The sequence below is a fragment of the Bolinopsis microptera genome, chromosome 4 (genome assembly GCF_026151205.1).
Source record: "Bolinopsis microptera isolate Bmic1 chromosome 4, MBARI_Bmic_1.0, whole genome shotgun sequence".
Classification (NCBI taxonomy): Eukaryota; Metazoa; Ctenophora; class Tentaculata; order Lobata; family Bolinopsidae; genus Bolinopsis; species Bolinopsis microptera.
The window spans coordinates 6,139,948-6,151,237 of NC_087075.1; positions in this window are offsets into that span (position 1 = coordinate 6,139,948).

The window sequence follows — 11,290 nt, forward strand, 5'->3', positions numbered from 1 at the left end:
TATATTCTATTTTATCATTAATCATCGTTTAGTAGAGGCTCTTACGGGCATTGTCTGCTCGATACGTTAGGGACCCCAGATACACCTTACTAGACGTATTTTTGACCGTAGAATCGATTGAAAGTGGTTTCAAGATGATTGGACTGATTGTTCTGGGGTAAAATTGCAAAAAACCGATTTTTGGGCCAAAAATAGGCCAAAAAACCATGTTTTTTGATATTTTGAGCAAGTTAATTTTGTTGGCATGTCGGCAAAACTTGCATAAAGATAGCTAAAAGACAGCCGCATAAGATTGTATAAAAATAAAACAAATCCCTCTATTTGTTCTGAGGTAAAAATCCAAAAAAGTGGTAAAAATTTTGACTTTTTTGCTTTAAGTTTGAATAATTTTTTGCAGTTGTATTAAATCAACCCAAAAATAGTCACATCGTGTTTGCCTAAATTTTTCCTTTCCGAGAAGTACCCACTTCATATACTTAATCGAAGTTTGAATATTGTCACTCCGCAAGCGTTTTTGCCAAATTTTCGACGCGCACTACGCGCAAAAGCATTTAGTTGTTATCAATTGGCACCCGCGCGTTCATCATAAATTTCAAACAGCTATAACTCAGCGAGATTATGTCCGTTCTAGCTCATATTTTCACACTAAATAGAAAATAATGTGATCTTATTGCTGACAAAATATGGATATAATTACTTTATTTGCCTTAGAGTAATAGACTGTCAAAGTTTAAAACGCGCATTGGTATAGCACGTGACTAATAAGGCCAAATTTATACTTCTTAACATATTATCGATCCTTAGACATCATACTATTGTGTCCAATTAGCGGTTAGGTCTCTAAACTCGTAGCAGAAAACACGTCTTTTTGCCCGTAAGAGCCTCTACTAGTTACTAGCTGTCACATAGCTGTGTCATCAATATAATACTGTCTTCAAACATAAAAAGTACTATGGAGAACTCTAAATTGAAAATTTTGCACAATGTATAGCAATTTAAAATTGTATCTAGCTTGCTTACTGCTTTCACCTAACCATGTGCTTTCGCGCCGCTGCGGGCGCGCTTGTTTCACAAGTCAAGAGGCGGGCGCGCGCTACTGCAAGTATACTTTTATGCTTATCGAGCAGAATATTAAAAAACTTTTGTTTTTAAAAAAATCTATCAATGGTTTGGCCCTTCGCGCTACTTCGTAGCTTGATTGACGATGTCAATCCGTCGAGATCGTTGCTCTGCGAAGCAGAGCAACGATCGATGCAAGAATGCAAAAATGCAAGCGGTGCGTCGAAGCGGCGAAGTCCTCCAACTTCTTAGCACTTGCAGTCGAGAAGAAAGCGGCGCGCGCTACTTCGAAGAAATTTAGACGAGTAACATCCGTCAAACATGTAGTCAAAAGATCACGAATCTTGAAAATATATCCTTCAGTACACATAAATTGGTATAGTCTAGGACTCGCTTAAGGAATCCTGTAATCGGATCATTACCTAGCTTGTATTGCTTGTACTGCTATTTGCTTGGAGGACGTGACTTCGCCGCTTCGACGCGCCACGCAAATTATCATTATTACTTTGCATCGAAGATCGATGCTTTGTTGATTCACGATGTCAATCCTTCGCAGCTCGGTGAGGCATTGACCATTGTTAAGTTGCTCTAACCAGAGCCCTCTCGCTTGCAGTAGCGCGCGACCGCCGGAGGCGGCAAAGAGGGCTCTATCCATGGCCACAAACTGGCACCACAAATCGTGGTGCCAGATTTCCTCCCATATTTCTGATGCCGCGCGGGACGTGTCAGTCATTTTTAGTCATGTCCGTGGATTGTGATTGTAATATCGGAAAACAATATTTTCTCATTGGATTTGATTTTTGTAGAGAGCTAATATACCTTCTTTGATCACGCACTCCATTTAACAAATTTGAAATTTTGCTTGTTCCTTTGTTTGTTGCAATCATTCGGTTGATCATTCGGCGGATGCTCCAAAGGGCCGGGACATCCGGACATATTTTAATGTTAAATTCTCAATAACCAGCAGACTTGTTACCAGTTACCTTACTACACTTTTGTCATTTGCAATTGGACTTTAGATTTATTTTCTCATTGGATTAGATTTTTGTAGGGAGCTAATATACCTTCTTTGATCATGCACTCCATTTAACAAATTTTGCTTGTTTCTTTGTCTGTTGCAATCATTCGGTTGATCATTCGGCGGATGATCCAAAGGGCCGGGACATATTTTAATGTTAAATTCTCAATAACCAGCAGACTTGTTACCAGTTACCTTGCTACACTTTTGTCATTTGCAATTGGACTTTAGATTTATTTTCTCATTGGATTAGATTTTTGTAGGGAGCTAATATACCTTCTTTGATCATGCACTCCATTTAACAAATTTTGCTTGTTTCTTTGTCTGTTGCAATCATTCGGTTGATCATTCGGCGGATGATTCAAAGGGCCGGGACATATTTTAATGTTAAATTCTCAATAACCAGCAGACTTGTTACCTGCAGTTACCTTACTACACTTTTGTCATTTGCAATTGGACTTTAGATTTATTTTCTCATTGGATTAGATTTTTGTAGGGAGCTAATATACCTTCTTTGATCATGCACTCCATTTAACAAATTTTGCTTGTTCCTTTGTTTGTTGCAATCATTCAGTTGATCATTCGGCGGATGATTCAAAGGGCCGGGACATATTTTAATGTTAAATTCTCAATAACCAGCAGACTTGTTACCTGCAGTTACCTTGCTACACTTTTGTCATTTGCAATTGGACTTTAGATTTATTTTCTCATTGGATTAGATTTTTGTAGGGAGCTAATATACCTTCTTTGATCATGCACTCCATTTAACAAATTTTGCTTGTTCCTTTGTTTGTTGCAATCATTCAGTTGATCATTCGGCGGATGATTCAAAGGGCCGGGACATATTTTAATGTTAAATTCTCAATAACCAGCAGACTTGTTACCAGTTACCTTGCTACACTTTTGTCATTTGCAATTGGACTTTAGATTTATTTTCTCATTGGATTAGATTTTTGTAGGGAGCTAATATACCTTCTTTGATCATGCACTCCATTTAACAAATTTTGCTTGTTTCTTTGTCTGTTGCAATCATTCGGTTGATCATTCGGCGGATGATTCAAAGGGCCGGGACATATTTTAATGTTAAATTCTCAATAACCAGCAGACTTGTTACCTGCAGTTACCTTACTACACTTTTGTCATTTGCAATTGGACTTTAGATTTATTTTCTCATTGGATTAGATTTTTGTAGGGAGCTAATATACCTTCTTTGATCATGCACTCCATTTAACAAATTTTGCTTGTTCCTTTGTTTGTTGCAATCATTCAGTTGATCATTCGGCGGATGATTCAAAGGGCCGGGACATATTTTAATGTTAAATTCTCAATAACCAGCAGACTTGTTACCTGCAGTTACCTTGCTACACTTTTGTCATTTGCAATTGGACTTTAGATTTATTTTCTCATTGGATTAGATTTTTGTAGGGAGCTAATATACCTTCTTTGATCATGCACTCCATTTAACAAATTTTGCTTGTTCCTTTGTTTGTTGCAATCATTCAGTTGATCATTCGGCGGATGATTCAAAGGGCCGGGACATATTTTAATGTTAAATTCTCAATAACCAGCAGACTTGTTACCTGCAGTTACCTTACTACACTTTTGTCATTTGCAATTGGACTTTAGATTTATTTTCTCATTGGATTAGATTTTTGTAGGGAGCTAATATACCTTCTTTGATCATGCACTCCATTTAACAAATTTTGCTTGTTTCTTTGTCTGTTGCAATCATTCAGTTGATCATTCGGCGGATGATTCAAAGGGCCGGGACATATTTTAATGTTAAATTCTCAATAACCAGCAGACTTGTTACCTGCAGTTACCTTACTACACTTTTGTCATTTGCAATTGGACTTTAGATTTATTTTCTCATTGGATTAGATTTTTGTAGGGAGCTAATATACCTTCTTTGATCATGCACTCCATTTAACAAATTTTGCTTGTTCCTTTGTTTGTTGCAATCATTCAGTTGATCATTCGGCGGATGATTCAAAGGGCCGGGACATATTTTAATGTTAAATTCTCAATAACCAGCAGACTTGTTACCTGCAGTTACCTTGCTACACTTTTGTCTTTTGCAATTGGACTTTAGATTTATTTTCTCATTGGATTAGATTTTTGTAGGGAGCTAATATACCTTCTTTGATCATGCACTCCATTTAACAAATTTTGCTTGTTCCTTTGTTTGTTGCAATCATTCAGTTGATCATTCGGCGGATGATTCAAAGGGCCGGGACATATTTTAATGTTAAATTCTCAATAACCAGCAGACTTGTTACCTGCAGTTACCTTGCTACACTTTTGTCTTTTGCAATTGGACTTTAGATTTATTTTCTCATTGGATTAGATTTTTGTAGGGAGCTAATATACCTTCTTTGATCATGCACTCCATTTAACAAATTTTGCTTGTTTCTTTGTCTGTTGCAATCATTCGGTTGATCATTCGGCGGATGATTCAAAGGGCCGGGACATATTTTAATGTTAAATTCTCAATAACCAGCAGACTTGTTACCAGTTACCTTACTACACTTTTGTCATTTGCAATTGGACTTTAGATTTATTTTCTCATTGGATTAGATTTTTGTAGGGAGCTAATATACCTTCTTTGATCATGCACTCCATTTAACAAATTTTGCTTGTTCCTTTGTTTGTTGCAATCATTCAGTTGATCATTCGGCGGATGATTCAAAGGGCCGGGACATATTTTAATGTTAAATTCTCAATAACCAGCAGACTTGTTACCAGTTACCTTACTACACTTTTGTCATTTGCAATTGGACTTTAGATTTATTTTCTCATTGGATTAGATTTTTGTAGGGAGCTAATATACCTTCTTTGATCATGCACTCCATTTAACAAATTTTGCTTGTTCCTTTGTTTGTTTCAATCATTCAGTTGATCATTCGGCGGATGATTCAAAGGGCCGGGACATATTTTAATGTTAAATTCTCAATAACCAGCAGACTTGTTACCTGCAGTTACCTTACTACACTTTTGTCATTTGCAATTGGACTTTAGATTTATTTTCTCATTGGATTAGATTTTTGTAGGGAGCTAATATACCTTCTTTGATCATGCACTCCATTTAACAAATTTTGCTTGTTTCTTTGTCTGTTGCAATCATTCAGTTGATCATTCGGCGGATGATTCAAAGGGCCGGGACATATTTTAATGTTAAATTTTGAATAACCAGCAGACTTGTTACCAGTTACCTTATTACACTTTTGTCATTTGCAATAGTACATTTGTTAAATGTACTATTGTATACTGTTCGATCTGTTGTTTTATACATTTGAGTTCACATTGCACTTTATCAGATCATAATTTCAGTCGACTAATATTTTCTTGTCTTAAAACAGCTTATTGTTTAACATTTTACCAATTACTCTGTCTTATTGTGTTTCATTTTAAACTGTTCGATCCGAATTGTGAGTTTGTTTTATACATTTGAGTTCACAGCTGCACTTTATCAGATTATAATTTCAGTCCACTAATATTTGCTTCTCTTAAATCATCTCATTGTTTAACATTTGACCATATTTATTTTTATATATTTATTAGCATAATTTACAGCCATCTATATCTCTGAGAAACACTATCAGTGAACCTACCCCAGTATTGCTGTATTGGTTAGCAAAGTGAGTGATAACTAAATATGTGAATGACCCCTTACAAAGGATCCTGTACGTGCAGAAATAGTATACATCGAAGTACACACTCATCTGCACACTAAAGTTACACTCGCTACAGTTCATCTCTCGGATTATTCCAGAATTGCGCGCAAACACACGTGTTGTCTCAAACAGTGAAACAGTCTGTTTCATTGACATGTAGGTCGACACTCTCTCGTTGTGTACGTTTTGAGAACTTTTGTTTAGACTTTAGGGGCCATCTACTTGGGACGTCCGTCAAAATTGCAGATTTTCAGACCACCCCCGGGGAGCACCCCCTCCCCCTGTCCGGGTGTGTCCGAATTTTCAAACCCCCTCCCCCGGACGTCCGGATTTCCAGCTACTTTAAAGAGTACAAATAAAACCAACTCAAATTCATTGTTAATAAAATGTGTAGTCACTTAGAATAGACAATAATACATTTAGTGTCGAACAAGTTTAGCACAGTTACATTAAGGTACTTAAGTAGGTAGCCATCCAATGGAATAAGTTTTAAGGCAGTAGCAGAATATGCGAGTTGTGTCTCGGCTCTCATGAGCTGCTCTGGGAAACGACTTCTCGTTCAAAATACAGGGATCTAAACTTACTGAGTAATTAGTGTCAAAGAGTTGAAATAAATGCGACTTTTTCGTTAATTCTGCCAAAATTTCCGGACGTCCGGATTTTCAGAAACCACTCCCTATCACTGTCCGGATTTGTCCGAAATTCCAAAACCACCTCCCCCTCCCTTTTTGCTGGACGTCCTAAGTAGATGGCCCCTTAATATTTTATTTGATGCAGAATAGCTGACAGCAGCTACAATTGTACATTTGACTCAGTCTTTCTGTGCTTTCATATCTTAAGTCTGATATTTACTTTGCTCCTAAACCTTCTTTTAGTTCTGACAAAGCAAGATTTGCCATGATACAGCGACTTTTTATGTCGTCATCGCTGCATAATTTAGACTTTAGAGCCAAGGTACTAAGGCAGATAGCTGATATTCAGGGCTCTTTCCCCCTAGACGATTTTGGAGCCCGCTGTTTGACAATATTTACACTGACAAAAATTGGTCGACTCTTTTATCTTATTCTCTCACATTAAACAACATTAACCAGGTTTTTTTTTTCTTCTAGAAATGACTATAATGTGACTATTGCATTGGATAGAGTTTTCCAATGGCATTGTTTTCTACCTATCTGACCTATGTTGAGTTTCGCCAAGACTTGACGGGACCATCACATCTTTTGACCACCCCAAAGTCTCACTCGTTGCGCCAACACAGCAGAGAGTTCGTGAGGAGGGGCCTATATCCCTGATCAGCGGCTTATCCTTTCGTCCACCACAACACTAACTCACACAGTAACTGATGACAATCCTTTCCAACTAATGCTCACTGAATTTATCCTCAGCGCTTCTGTTGACACAGCATGGCACCAGGTACTCTCCCTTATTTTTCCCTATTTATTTTGTTATATTACACAAGCTGAACTGGCTCGAGGGATACCCTTGATTTTTACACGTACCTCATTATTACATCATATCAAGTTTAAGTATGTTAAATTCGATTCTAATCGAAATAAAATGGTTAACATTTGCAAGATAGTAACATTTGTTTCACTTCAGGGACGGATCCAGTGATCCACTAACTTTTCCTATCAGAGATCTAGACGGACCTGAAAATAGCACCTCCTGTAGTTCCCGCCTAAACAGTATCGAAAGATTGATCTAGAAGCTTTGACAGAGTTTTAGCTCTTTATGTCTGCCACATTGACTTTCTGATGAATAAAGGAAAAAATCGTAAGCCTTTTACAATATCTAGCGCCAGCCGGCCGCGCGTTATTGACATTGTGTAGACCCTTTGAAATTTTTTAAAGCTTTTAAAAACGGCCATTTCTTAGGATCGATGTCCTTAAAGTTAGTTGTTCAGATCATTCAGAGGTTATCGTTTAAAGTTTAGTTCAGTCTAAAAAAGAAATCTGAAAGAAGGTAAATATCTTAAACCTCAGCTGCTTTTCCTAATATGCGAGATGAGTCTGTCCGACCAAATTTTATTTGGTTAGCCGTCAGGGCAGAAACTCAGAATCTCAACGAATCTTTATTTAGTTGCTTATCTTAAAATCTGTTTCAGGTAGGTGATAAGGTGACGTTTGCAGAGCGGCGTCTATTAAATATCATACCTTTATGTTTGAAGCTGAGACCGGCGATATTCCCAAGTAATACGGCAGATGAAGACACAAGTTTTAGTAAGGGAGGGCTCCTGCAGAGATCAATTCACGGACGCTAATGTTGCCTTGAATTATAGTATGATAACCGACAGAGTAAGTTTGTATTATATGATTAGTGTTTGTGAAGTTAAGTTGTAAATCAAGTCGGAGGTTTTGTGATGTATAAGTATAATGTCTTGATAAATGATTCAAATTTCTGATTGTCTCTAAATAGACTTAGTGAAGACAGATTCTAATAGAAATAAATAGTTGAATAACGTATCGACATAACTACGTCATACTCATATCCTCAATAAATGTAATGGATTTGTAGTGTTGTAATTAGTTTAAAACTAAGAATAAGTGTGCAGATGATAATATAGCAATATAATATTGTGCCCAGACCCTCCCAGATCTGCCTTCAGCTCCCTGTCGTAGTCAGGGATTATAAGGAGCTCTATCTACTTATCCCTTTTCAGGTGACGTTTGCAGAGCGGCGTCTATTGAATATCATACCTTTATGTTTGAAGCTGAGACCGGCGATATTCCCAAGTAATACGGCAGATGAAGACACAAGTTTTAGTAAGGGAGGGCTCCTGCAGAGATCAATTCACGGACGCTAATGTTGCCTTGAATTATAGTATGATAACCGACAGAGTAAGTTTGTATTATATGATTAGTGTTTGTGAAGTTAAGTTGTAAATCAAGTCGGAGGTTTTGTGATGTATAAGTATAATGTCTTGATAAATGATTCAAATTTCTGATTGTCTCTAAATAGACTTAGTGAAGACAGATTCTAATAGAAATAAATAGTTGAATAACGTATCGACATAACTACGTCATACTCATATCCTCAATAAATGTAATGGATTTGTAGTGTTGTAATTAGTTTAAGCTAAGTTAAAGTATAAGTGTGCAGATGATAATATAATAGCAATATAATATTGTGCCCAGACCCTCCCAGATCTGCCTTCAGCTCCCTGTCGTAGTCAGGGATTATAAGGAACTCTATCTACGTATCCCTTTTCATTCCTGACCCTGATTGTTGTACGTAGCTGTGACTTGTAATCTTCTCGATTCTCCCAGTTCAATTTCATTTGAACAGCTTCAGGTAGCATTTAAACAACAATTGTTACATGTTTAAATCTGGAAATATTCTTCGATCGTACACTTCTCTACACTGTTTTACACCATACATAAAAAATCAAGAAAACAACAAATTTTGTTGTGCAGCTGGATTGAACGGGTCGGCTCGCTCCGCTCGCCAAGGGCCCCCCAAAGAAAAATCCTGGCTACGTGCCTGTAGTGGATACTAAGTAAAAAGGCTTCCATGAAAAAAATTGCACATATAATATCTCGGTTCGGGATACTAGCCAAAATGACTTCTTTAAAATTGAAATAACTCCAGTTTTTAATATTCAGTTTTTTACTCTTTTTCTGAACTCTAGAATGTGACTGAGGAGTGATTATATTTGTCCTAGTATACTAATTAGCTAATATAGTAATCGGCTACAGACATATCTACGCCTATGTGGGACGCACACTAAAATTAATGGAAATAATTATCGGACTTTATTATTCACGGACCTTAATACCACAGACATTATTTTCACGGACATAATTATTCACGCTGAGGTCTTCAGTGTGAAAGTAATGTCCGTGATAATTATGACCAATAAGGTAGATAACATGCTTGTCCTTGCATTTTAGAGTTCCGTCTAGCACCAGTTCTATGTTGTTGACCATGATCGGGGGGGGGGGGGGGGGGGGGGGGGGGGGGGGGGGGGGGGGGGGGGGGCCAATGACTACTTTTGGGGACTTGGGGAATTACGTCAACGATTTTACCCCGAGTCCCCATGATTTTTAGTCCCCAAAAGTCTCCATTAGTCCCCATTTAGATGATTTTTAGTCCCCAAAAGTCTCCATTAGTCCCCATTTAGATTTATCCTACTCTTATCTTGGACAAAACATCTCGATCGTATCGTTATTAAACTAACTTGAAAACCATAAATAACTGTCAAAAATTCTGGGGACTTATGGGGACAAATGGTGAATTACGTCAACGAGTTGACCTCTAGTCCCCATGATTTTTAGTCCCCATTAGTCCCCAAAAGTCTCCATTGGTAGTCATTGGCCCCCCCCCCCCCCCCATGATCTTTTGAGTCCTTGTCAAAGAGGACGGGGCAAATTTTGCAGCTAGGTCCATTACACCTCTGTAATTGTCCTACATCAAGGGTTTCCAGTTGTCCCAGTTGTCGATTCTTTTCTAGTGTATTACCGATTGAAGGGTGTTTCCTAGTGGCAAATACTATCCGTACATCCCCACATAACATTAACCTAGTAGCTTAATGACCAGATTAAGTTCTTAACCAACTTTGTAAGACTAATGTTATCAAGAGTGTTGTACGGAAAATACGAGGCTCTGTTGTGTCTTATCCTCAGTGTCTCTGGTTGGATTTCCTGGGTTCTCAATAGACCTCTGTATTGCTTTCGGCTCGATTTCTTCTAGTTTGTCACCGTTGTTGTTGTGTCCGCATCTGGCAAGATCCTCCTTTAGTTCGCCCAGGTCCTCTACACATGGTGGGGTTGGAAACTACATATGTATCTGATCTCAAGTAGTTCCTAGCATCTGTTTCCTTTCTAAATAGCTTGTACCAGATCTGATTTTCTGAGTCCAAGCTCAAGGTAAGGTCTAAAAAGTTAACCTTGATTCTATATGGTTCTGCCAGTTTGATTTAGCCAGTTTGTTCAACAATTCGACAAACATTGTAAATTGTCCCGCTGTCCCCATCCACACTCCAAATATGTCGTCGATGAATCTCTCCCAAAAGTTTATCAGGGTCGCACTCTTTATCTTTTTGCTAACCTTTTTGAAGAGCAACCAATGCATAGTAACGTCTGACACTTGTCTGGAGATACAGTTTCCAGTAGTAGGCATGAGGCAGGGAAAATTAGTGTGTGACTGATTTAAGCAGTTGGTCACCAGAGTTCAGTTCGAGTACTAATTTTAAGGAAATTAGTGACGTTTTATTGCTAATAAAATTGATTTGAATTCACGTATTTTTGTTGACGTTAACAAGGCTCATACCTCCCCCTCCTGTCAGCAACCGTCAGCATTTCCAAATACCCTTTTCCCTCGGCTGCTGACGTCATACATGAACGCTCGCTTATGTTAGCTATACATTTTGTAACAGCAACATTTACATTGTATTATGTATTATATTGTATTATGTAATTACATTAAATGACGGGTGGGCGACAATTTACCCCCCGACAATTAACCCCCCGACAATATAATTTAATACAATTAACCCTGACCCTGACCCTGACCCTGACCCTGACCCTGACCCTGACCCTGA